Genomic DNA, 11,600 nt, shown 5'->3' with positions numbered 1-11,600 from the left:
GCAGTTGTGCTTTGGGTCACACACATCAAATTGTTTCATCCTTTACCGCTTAAAATTTAGGCTATTTTTCAATACTGCTGGGCTCTTACTTGGCATGCATACTCCTAAAGTATAATTTATATTTGCTCTACCTAGGATAAAATATGACTTTATTGTATATAAACAAATGACACATGAATCAATTAGAAAGTGCACAAAAAGGATAGATTATAATATAGGCAACAGTTTTCAGTGAAAATTCATTATTTCTATTGATACTTTCAAAGGGAAATGTTGCTAGCTTACCAAACTTTAAAGAAACTAAACAGAATTTTAAACTTCATAATGTATAAAATGCAAATAAAGTTTTACAACTGTCCTTTCCCCTAACTTATCACTGCCCCTCCTAAGAATGAGTTCTTGCCTTTCCTCTAGGTGAAAATGGGTGAATCTCTGCCATTGGGAGTAGGTGAAAAGGCAAGACTTCATTGCATAATGCTGTATTTACATGGTTGCTGCCCTGGTGCTGGCAAATTATTACAGATTGATCTTTCTATTGGAAGTTCTTTGGGTACTTTAGAAGCCTGTATCAAGGTTGCACTTCTCTCTCCCTCGAAACTGTGGACTTAACTGTGTCTTTGAGCTCCTCCTCCTCCCAAGCATCAAGATTGCCCTCACAGTTCTGTCTAGTGAAGTTTGTGCATCTGCTCAGGGGTTCTTACCTAAAACCACCTTATGTCCCTCTCTCCTTTCTTCTCTCTCAAATTCTGCCTCTAATTCCCATACAGACTCAGAAGGCAGCCACAAGAATGCAATGAAAGATACTCCACAGATGAGAACTTCTAGTATTGCTTCTGAAAGTGGCCAGGACAATGGGTCAGGTATGCTTGAAGTAATAGGGAGCATTTTGAGGGGAATTAATGGCAGTACATCTTTTACAGTAAATTGAACACTTGAAAATAGTACTAAAATCTTATAGTTATCCCCTTCATGGCAATACACACACACACACACACACACACACACACACACACACACACACTCATAAATATATCCCTCTGTACACAAACAAACATATCCCTGTAGGTTCTTAGTCCATGTCATATTTAAAGTCACATCATATTATTTTATCACACCAAGCATAACAGTCAGCTCAACATCCTGGTTGGGTAACTGTTATTTAAGGATTCACTTGAAAAGCAGCCCCCTCAGACAGGTTATGCCTGACCACCCAATCTGCATAGATTTTTCCTTATTTTTAGTTACAGTTTTCCTTCTCCATTTTCCTATAGTGCTGGGGATCAAACCCAAAGCATGAACAGGCTAGGCAAACACTCTACTGATGAGCTACATTCTCAGTGCTCCCCCTTCTTTTTCCAACCACACTCCCAATAGGCTCTTTACAACTCATAAACAAAAACATGTTTCCCTTAACAGTCGCTAGTATGTGTCTGTCTGACTATAAATGTTCAATATTGTCTTTCCCCTGCAAATGTTCAATAAATGTTCAAATATGTGAAACTGAATAATGAATTTTGAAAAGTATATTACTTCCCCTAAACCTGGTAAGAAAAATCCTAGTTTGACAATGTTACTAAAATCTGATGGTTATCCCCTGAACACAACATACCTCCAATATTCCACATGTCCACATACCTACATACGCAAACACACATACCTCTCTCCAGCATTTTAATCTGCATCATAATTTATGTAATGTTCAGGAAAGAGACATTTCAGGCACCAATTACAGGAATCTTTTAAATGCTCTACCTGGAGATCTCAGTGGAAGCCATGATTTGTTATCAGAAATAATAATGGAAAGAGACCAAGAAAAAAGTGGTGCTAACAATGTTAAAGATAAATCACTAAGAACAACAATGCAGTCTGTGTAGTCCATTTAATAGTGCAACTTAGTAAACTCCAACAGAAGATCCAAAAAGGTGAGGGGAAAAACAAACACCTGACATTCAAAATATGAAGGAAAGCAATTGTGCAGGTCTGCAAAACTACTACAACTTTCTTTTGCAGCAATTGGGTGTTCAACAGTTGGAGGTTTTCAAAAACTATTTACTTGGGAGACATTTATGAAACAGAAAGTAATACTGATAATTTAATAAATATATAAATCATGAAGTAAAGAAACAGCTATATATTATTTTCAGCAAAACCAGAAATATAAATAAAGAAAAGTAAAAGATATATAATAAAAAGTTGAGAAGTAGAGATCTTTTTCAAATGGGGTAGAAATCAGAGGTGGAATGAGCAGGGAGGGGAAGAAGAGGGACATAAGAAAACACCTGGGCTGTGTTACGTACATGGACCACCTGCCCATGTGGTATGTGATCATTATGTACTCTACCCATGTACTAATAAAATATAAAAATTGGAAAAAAAAAAGAAGAAACAAATTTCCCCCCATAATTGTAAAATTCCCTCCTTAAATTATTTTAGGAATCTTGTAGTAAATGGAGATACTTGATCCTTCCTGGATGCTTACTAAAACTCCTTAGCTTTCACAGAAAACTTGAACAAATTTTATATCTTCTCTTTTCTGTATCATCACCTTCTGCTGTCTTTTGGACTGTTCCATTTAGCATTCAGTGAGTTCAATGATTCCTCTTCTAATCACCGGGCACATTTTTTTTCTGTCTTTAATTTTTCCTCTGTTGTCCTCAGAGCAAAATTCCTGCAAGACTGTTTACAACTACTTTGTCCATTTTTCTCACCTCTCACTCACTCCTCCACCCACTTTTGCTTGATGCACGGCAATTATTTGGTAGTTCTACAATAACCTCAGTGAGGGACTGAATTGCACCCCTCCCCAAGAAGCCCATTCCCTAATTATGAGACTCTGAATATGCTGACATAGATGACAAAGGGTCTTAGTAGTTTTATTAAATAAATGGTTTTAAGATGGAGAGTGTATCCAGGACTAAGCGGGTGGCTTCCATGTTGTAATTACACGTGTCCTTAGTAAAAGGTAGTGGAGAAGCAACTATGACAGGAGATTAGCAGCTTGTGAACACTGACAAGAGTTTGAAGCAGTTGAAGGAAGAGTCATGAGCTAAGAATTGCAGCTGATCTGTAGAAGCTGGAAATGGAAGAATCTGTCATAATGACAAATCCAACGAAGTTGGCTTCAGATGTTTTGATCTTAAAATTTAAGAAAATAAATTTGTATTATATAAAGCTACCAAGCTGCTGATTTGTTATAGCAACAACAAGAAAATTATGTATGAACTAAATCAAATAAAGACAATTTTCCTTTTATTTGATTTGTCAATTGTACCTTTCTAGCTCTTTATTATCACTACTTCCTTTATGAAAACTTGCTGATTCTTCTTCTGTTTCTTTGTTTATTCTTCCCATTCTATTAGTACAGTATGTGTTAGAGTTTCTCAACACTCAGGATCAAGCTACACCATTCCTCATTCTTCAAGCAATCACAGTAATTCTGATATTTTTAAAGGCAAAATTGATGCCTACTTGCTTCATTACAAGTGCATACATCTTCTCACTTGAGTGTTCTAACCTGTTGTCATGCAGAGATCTCAAATTCAGCATGTCTGCAACTCAACTCATTTCTTTCTTCAAGCTTCCTTTGATCCTACTGTTAACAATATCATAGGAAGAAAGACAGACAGACAGACAGACAGAAAGAAAGAAAGAAAGAAAGAAAGAAAGAAAGAAAGATAGAAAGAAAGAAAGAAAGAAAGAAAAGAAGACAATAACTCAATAACTGATGCAGGTTTTCTAACCTAAAATTTGGGAATACAAACACACAGCTTACTTCCTCACCTATCACATATATAATCTATCAAGTCTGACAAGTCTATCACTTAAATACCCATACCAGCCAATATCAATGAGACAAATATAGTTCAAGTCACAGAATCAGACACAACTAACACAACAGTCTGATGACAACCCCAAAGTACATAATGTAGCAGTGTTAATTCAATTATATGCAACTCCCATATGCATAATATTTTTCCTCTAGCTACAGGGCTGCTTCACACACACACACACACACACACACACACACACACACACACAGACACACACACACACACACTGGTGCATACACATGCACACACATTCTCCATATTATCACAGATTGCTTAACATTCTTTGTCCTTAGGATATAATAGAAATCTTTCTTTTAGAGTTTGGTCTTCCCTGATTCTGAGTTTTTATTTTTATTCTTCTAATCTTTTCTTTCAAATTAAGTTCATCATTTCCTTTTTTTAAATAGTCAAACTTTCCATTATTGTCTTTTCATACTTCAGGAACATGAAACTTTCATGAAACTGTGTCTCATTTGTCTGGACACTTCCCCCAACATTTTCTCATTTTGACCACCTTATCAACTAACCAGGTGACATTCATACTCCATTATGCTTTAAAATATCAGGAAGAAGTCCCTGTTACCCTTTTCAAAGTTAAGACAGAGTTTCTTGTTATATGCTCCCACATGAATTTTTACTTGGATGTTATATTGGTGTTATATGTGCACTGTGTTGTGTTTAAATGCATTTATCAAAATAATTTTTCCCTCTAGACTTCTTGACTTTTTAAATTTAACAGCTTTTTATTTGTTTGCTTTTTGAGACAAGCTTTTGCTATGTAGTCCAGGCTGGCTTTTAATGCACGGTGATCTTCCTGCTTCACCCTTGACATGCTGGAATTACAGGAGTGGACTCTCACATACCCCAACTAGAATTTAACAACTTTCTTATACACATATAAAAATATCAAAATTGCACATATTTGAAGGGTAAAATTTAACTTTTGATATCTGTACACGTCCGTGAAACCATCACTGTAGCCATAAAAGTGAAGTTATTGATAGCTCTAAAATTTTCCTCTCCCCCTTTATTATCACAAACCATGCTACATCCATCTTATTCCTGATATATTGCAATCACATGTATATGTCTGACACAAAGCAGCACTCAAAATACATTTGGTGAATGGATTAATGAGCAAAGACAGTCACCAAAGGATTACAACTTTTAAAAACTGTGAAAAAAACTATGTCCTTGTGATTGCAAATTTTATAAAACAATACAAAACAAAGCACCACTGATAATAATGCTTTGTGATCATAATGAATTATATTTTAATATATTTAAGTATAAAAACAAGGATTATTAAAAGTGTATAAAATATTATTCTGAACATACCCATTTGCATACATTCTTATTATGTACAACTAAAAAGATAATATATATTGACACAAAAAGTAGCAGTGGAAAAAATACAGGTGATTTTAATTTTGCTCCTCGTGCCTCTCTGAAACTTTCAAAAGTATGTGTCATAATTTGTTGAGTGAAATCTTTCTTGTGTCTTTAAATTTTGACAAAATCCCCCAACTGTGGACAACAAGTAGTAAGTATTCCCATATTCTAAGCAAAACCGCCAAAAAGCTGTCAAACAATCCTGTCTTGAGTGTACTACAAGGTAGGCAAATGAGTGTTTCTGCTGTCGTCTCTAACATTGCATCCAGCCTATAAAACCAAAAGTCGTAATTTCGTCCAAGAGGAGAGTTGCCAGAAAGCAAGGCATTTTAGGATATTTTCCATCCCATTTTGTAGTCAAGTAAAAGGCCAGGAAGAATAGTTCTTTAAGTGAGTAGTGAGCTCCAAAAAGAAATAGTCTTAGAAATGAAGGATGGCCGTAAGAAGGGGAAACAAGGATTACTGACAGTTGTGGTTTGGAAGTGAAATGTCACCCCAAAGGCCCATTTATTGAGGGCTTTGTTACTAATGCAGCAGTGCTCAGAGCTCAACTCAAGAGAGCTCTAACCTCATAAGTGGATTAATTCAGAATTGAGTGGACTGCCGGGACGTGTTGCAAAGTCTAGGCATTGTAGTTCTTTGAAAATGAGTCACTGGAAGTGTGCCCTAGAAGGGGATTTCAGGTCCTCGTCTTCCTCTCTCTGTTTGCCTCCCATCTACCTTAAGGGAAGCCAATGTTCTCCATTACATTCCACTTACACAAAGCAAGTACCCATAAAACCAAGTGACCATGTATTTAAACCTCTGGACACATGATCCAAAAATGGTTCTTTTCACCTTGAAGTTGATTATATCAGACATTTTTGTTTAAAGGCTAGAAATCTGAATAACAAACTGGACCTGGGTAGATGCTTGCCAAAATGAACATATTCACAATCTGATCTATGCTGCCACTTGAGTGAAGGACAGTAAGAAAATTTTCAGAATATCAACTTGTATGCTTTTGAATTGGACAGCAACTTTTCTTTCTTTCTTTTTCTTTTTTTTTTTTTTTTTTTTTTTTTTTTTTTTTTTTACACAGGGTCTTTCTTTGGCATGAACCAGCCAGATTAATATGGTGAGAAGAAAATCAACTAACATTTATTTTAAAACTAGATACTTCGGCAGGTGTCCTTTTACAGTGCTCATTTATCTGTCACTGGCATATCAGTGATGAACTTTCTATTTCTTATTTGAATGTTTGTTGTTCAATTTATATACCACAAGTTTTTAATGTTTGAAACCTAAAATGGACTCTGAAAGTCTTATGTCAGGGTGGAGCGTTTGGGAGGTGATTAGATTATGGGGTAATATACTGATCACTGGATTATGCAATGATGAATTCATAGCTGACTGCACAATTTGGAGGTGGAGCCTGTTCAGAAAGAAGGTTGTTGTAGATGTAACCCAAGAAAGAATATTCTTTCCCCAGTTTCCCCTTTCTCTGCCTCATGGCTACCATGACATGAGCAGCTTTTTCTACCATGCCTTCACCATGCCGTATTTATTTTGAGGCCTGTCAAATATGGACTGAAAACCACTGAAACCATTATCCTACATCAAACCCCCATTCTTTAAGTTGCAGATATTAACTTTTTTGTCCCATTTTGTGTGAAAGCTATGAAGAAAATTGGTACAAAAAGTGAAGTTATTTCTCTATACCCAATCATGTGGCTCAGAAGCCTTTGGAAGTGGACTGCCAGAACAATTTCGAAATGTCTGAAAATGCAGTGTGATGAAGTCCAATGATATTTCACGCAGAGCTGGATGTATGATACTGTCAGAGCTCAGACAAGACTGCTAATAGGAATGTGGGCAGTGAAGACCACGTTCAAGATGTTTCAACTGTAGACAAAGACTCCAATGGTCATTGTGTTATTATCTTGCAGAATAGTTATATACATTTTCCCCACGCATTATTTTGCAGGATATTGAGATTACAACTAATTAATCTGGTGAAGGAAATTCCCAATTTTGGACTATGGCATGCATAGTACTGGCTGCTTTTAGTCATATTTACAGTGAGAATCAGGTGCAAAAAATCAGAACTAATAATGGGAAGTTTAATCAGAAAGGTATCACATGCAAACTTAAGGAAAGGACAGTATTGTTGCTGACTAGATTAGCTTTTTCTTTTTAAGCCAAGTACTTTGAATAACTACAATAGGAAAGATAGCTTAAAGGCATCTCAGAAATTATACACATTTTTCATAGACTCTAGAGTGTAATAGGGTAAAGGTAAATTCCTTTGAAAGACTGCTTTCAGAAGAGAGTCCAGGGGATCCTACTACTCTTCAACCCAACAGCAGACTTTGGCTTCATCTATGTGGTGCTGGTTTTTAAACATGAAGATTCTAAGAGCTACAAAAGTATGGCAGATTCCACCCAGATTTCTAAAGAAGGCCTAGAAAGTCAGAAAAAGAATGTGTAGCACTATCCTAAGAGGATAGTGTGAAAAGCTATGAATCTGAAGCTGAAGGTGCAGTGTAAACACCAAGAGGTTAAAAATGTGGAAGAAAACTAGGGACAATAAGATAAACAGTGAAGATCTTTGGACTTGCTTTGAAATCTGTATTTCTTTAAATTGCTTCTTTTTGAACTGTATTGTTGTTTTGATATGTTTAATCTTACCCCCTTTAAGATAAAAACAAGTGTGTAGGACTGATAACCATATTACTAAGTTTTTGTTGGATCATTGAGCGGAACTGTTGGCAGTGTCACTATTTGAATGTCACTTTACATACTTTAATTTGTAACCTGAACAACTATTTCTAAGATAAAAATATGTAACTTATTAACTGGTGATTTCTTACTGTTTATTTTTCCGTAATTCTGTGTTATTTCTACCCTTTTTTCTCCATTTTTTTGTTTGTTTCTTTCTCTTTAAATATTTTTTTTTTAAATGTGGAATGGGAAACATTCACTGACCAATACTTCAGTCAAAGTGCAGAGGCAGCCCAAAAGAAAGACCAGGTGAGATGAAATCAGCAGGACCTTAAGGATCCCCAAACTCTTTGAATTTGTTGTGATTTGTATTTAGATATCTCTGCCAAACCCCTTGCACTCATGGATGGGGCTTCTGGAAAGTAGCTAGATCATGAGTGTGCAAGCTAGATCTAGAGTGTGTGAACTGGGATTAGGGTTAGCACTGAATTAGTCCACTGATTAGAATTAGCATAGCTCTGGGTGTGGTTGAATGAATTTACTAAAATAGAAACCTCACCCTAGATTTGAATGGTACCACCTAAAATGCTTGTAGCTTGTTTGGGATACAAAGAAAAAAGCAGGCTACCTAAGACTACCGCTACTACTTCTTGCCTCCTCACTGCCACATCATGGACTATTTCTCCTGTGATGATTGTCTGTCACGTACTTTTGTCATTCCACTCTACCTTGGAGCCAGCTGACTATGGACTGAAAATTTTACAAACCATTAACCAAAATGTGCCTTTCTTCCTTTAACTGTTGGGTGTCAAATATTTTGGCTCAATCATGAAAAGAAAAAAGAAAAGAAAAAAAAAGAGACCACAATGCATCACCCACCATCAGTTTTGGGTACTGGACATGACGCTTAAGATTTAGGGATTGCTTCTGTGTTTTGGTCTCATTCTGTTCTAAACTCCTATTTCTCCCTTTTGAATGGAAATGTTTACCCTGTTCTATTTTATGTTGGAAGAATTTAGCTTTGTTTCCAATTTTCTCAGGGACCCATAATAAAGATTGCAGAGGAGACTTTGGACTTGGACTTTTTAGCCATGTTGGAACTGTTAAGACTTTGGCACCATTCCCATATTTATTAAATGTAAAATAAAAGCAAGCAGACTTAGAAACTACCAGTTTTTAAGAGAAAGTAGTTTTTTAATCCATATTTGATGTTCTGAGTGGGAAGAACCAAATTGTATAAAAAATCATTGTATCTAAAAATTATTATCAACACATTAACTTGGATTTTTAATACATTAAACGCAAACAAATTAAGAAGTTTAGTGAATAAACATATTTTGTATGACCATGTCAGTGTATAAATTGAATATGTCAAGCTGAATGTTGGATAGGGATATAGTACCAGAGCACAATCTCTTTGACAAGTTTTCCTCCATATTAAGAAGTCAGGATCACAATATATATGTTTGATTTGATTTCTATAATGAAAATGAGTTGAATATATAAACACATAAATCACAGATTTTTAATAGTCACATCATTTCAATGGACAGAAAATATTTTAGCACCAAACTAATCTGTTTTTAGGACTATTTTCTTAGGATAGAGTAAAGGAAGAGAAATAAAAGGCTAATTGACATAGCTAACTAAAATATTTTAGTGCACAATGATATATTGTCAATATTCAACAGATGAATAGTCAGTACTCAATACTTGTTAAATGGGAAGTCATAATTTCTTAGCAAGTATTGAGTATCAGTATTCTTTTCAAAATTATTAAGTTATTAAAAAGTATTTGCACTTATTCTATTCATATCAAATGGTTATTCTCATTACCAATTTGTGTTTACATTTCACAATGTTATTTGTCTACTTTTTTTATTGCGGTTGTTGATAAATTAAATGGTAGTAAAGATTTCTGCTAAATATAATCAAGTCAATTGTATCAAAGATATAATCAATGAAGTTTTTTAGTAGTTGCCCCATACTATTTAATACCCATTTACTTGCTTATTTATAATTTTTTATTTACTTGAGAGAAAAGAATCAGAAAAGAAAAATAAAAAGCAAAAGAAACAAACAACAAACCCAATACATTAACAATACAGGCTTTCAAAACAAGAATATAGAAATTTAACAATGGTTGTTATATTACATGTTGTTATCTTCAAAAGAGTTGCTTAAAATATCAAATATAAACATGTGAAATTGATTTAATCATTTGAGTATTAACTTTATTCAGTTGGTTGCCCACCAACTACTAGGGAATCAAACAAGGAACCAGTGCCAAGATGTTTCTCAGGAAAAGAGACCATAGGTAGAAATAACTAAGTGACACAAGTTACTTGTAATCCTTTATATTAATCTCTAGGATGGTTGGGCAAATGCAGATTGTGCAACTTAAACAGCCAGAGAAATTCATTTCAATGGAGACTTTCAGGATCAAGGGAAAATAGGGTTGTTATCTGAGGAAGATTTTCTTTCCCTCTTGGATATAGTTGCTTATTTTTCACTATGTACTCACATGACATTTTCTGGGTTAGCTGCATGGTGGAGGGGCACTACAATGTCTCTTCTTACAACAATAATCCTGAAAATATCATAACCTCATCTTTATTACCATATTTATATCTTAACTTCTGTCATCACACTGGGAGCTAGGTCCTATTATGGCTTGTGTCTAGATGTCCCCCCAAAGCCTCATGCAGTCATAGCGGGAGCTTATTCAGAAGTGTCAGAATCTACAGTGTGTGATTGTTTCATGATATAATGCTAAGATTAAGACCACTGCAATTAAGGCTGTGTGATCATTAAACTAGCTCCATGATTGATTTAGCACCCACCCTAAGCCAGGTATCCTAGAAAGAATGTAAACGGTACAGAAAGAAACTGCTGCTGTTGCTTTTGGTTCTCTTGCTTGCTTTGGTGCCTTCTGCCTGCCATGAACTATCTCTCGTTTGTGATGCCCCCCTACCATGCCTTGGAAACAGCTGACTATGGACTGAAACCTCTAAAAACTGTCAGCTAAATAAATCTCTCCTCCTTTAATTTTGAGTATTAGATATTTTGTCTCAATAACAAAAAAAAATAATGAAAACTGGTCTCAGTATCTGGGTTTTGGATTTCAGGGCACAAGGGCACAAACATTTGGTCTATAACAAAGTTTATTGGAGTTACTTGATTTTGGAGATGAAAGAGCTGTACAATAGTGATTAAAAAGTAATTATACAGGCAGAATTTTGAGTTTGCTTATTCACTTCTGAGTATGAAATTTTTGATAATCTACTTTCTGAAGGGTGCCATAGTTTGGAGTTACATCTTAGTATGTCCTCATCTACCCCTCATGAATATCTTGACTGGGAGGGAATAGATAATAGGAATAACCGGATGATATTCTTGTCTTTCAAAATTGATAAATCTTTAGAATCTGAAAAAAATACAGCCTTTTACTTTCATATTATTGGATGAGAGTTTCATGGAAATGCACTTCCATAGCTGTGAGACTCTAACCTTAACCAAGAAGCAAAGTATGCATAGAAAGACCATAAAAATCTTAACACAGGCATTTGATATATGCCTCTATTCACCATGCAATACCTCAGTTTATATAACTTTTCTTAAAAATGTGCATAACAATATTTAACTAGCTTAATAAGATTACTTCCATCATTAGTA

Source organism: Cavia porcellus, unplaced genomic scaffold, assembly GCF_034190915.1.
Source record: "Cavia porcellus strain 051 isolate PalLab524CR breed Dunkin Hartley unplaced genomic scaffold, mCavPor4.1 scaffold_2, whole genome shotgun sequence".
Classification (NCBI taxonomy): Eukaryota; Metazoa; Chordata; class Mammalia; order Rodentia; family Caviidae; genus Cavia; species Cavia porcellus.
The sequence above is the reverse complement of the archived record's forward strand: the minus strand, read 5'-3'. Positions refer to the sequence as shown.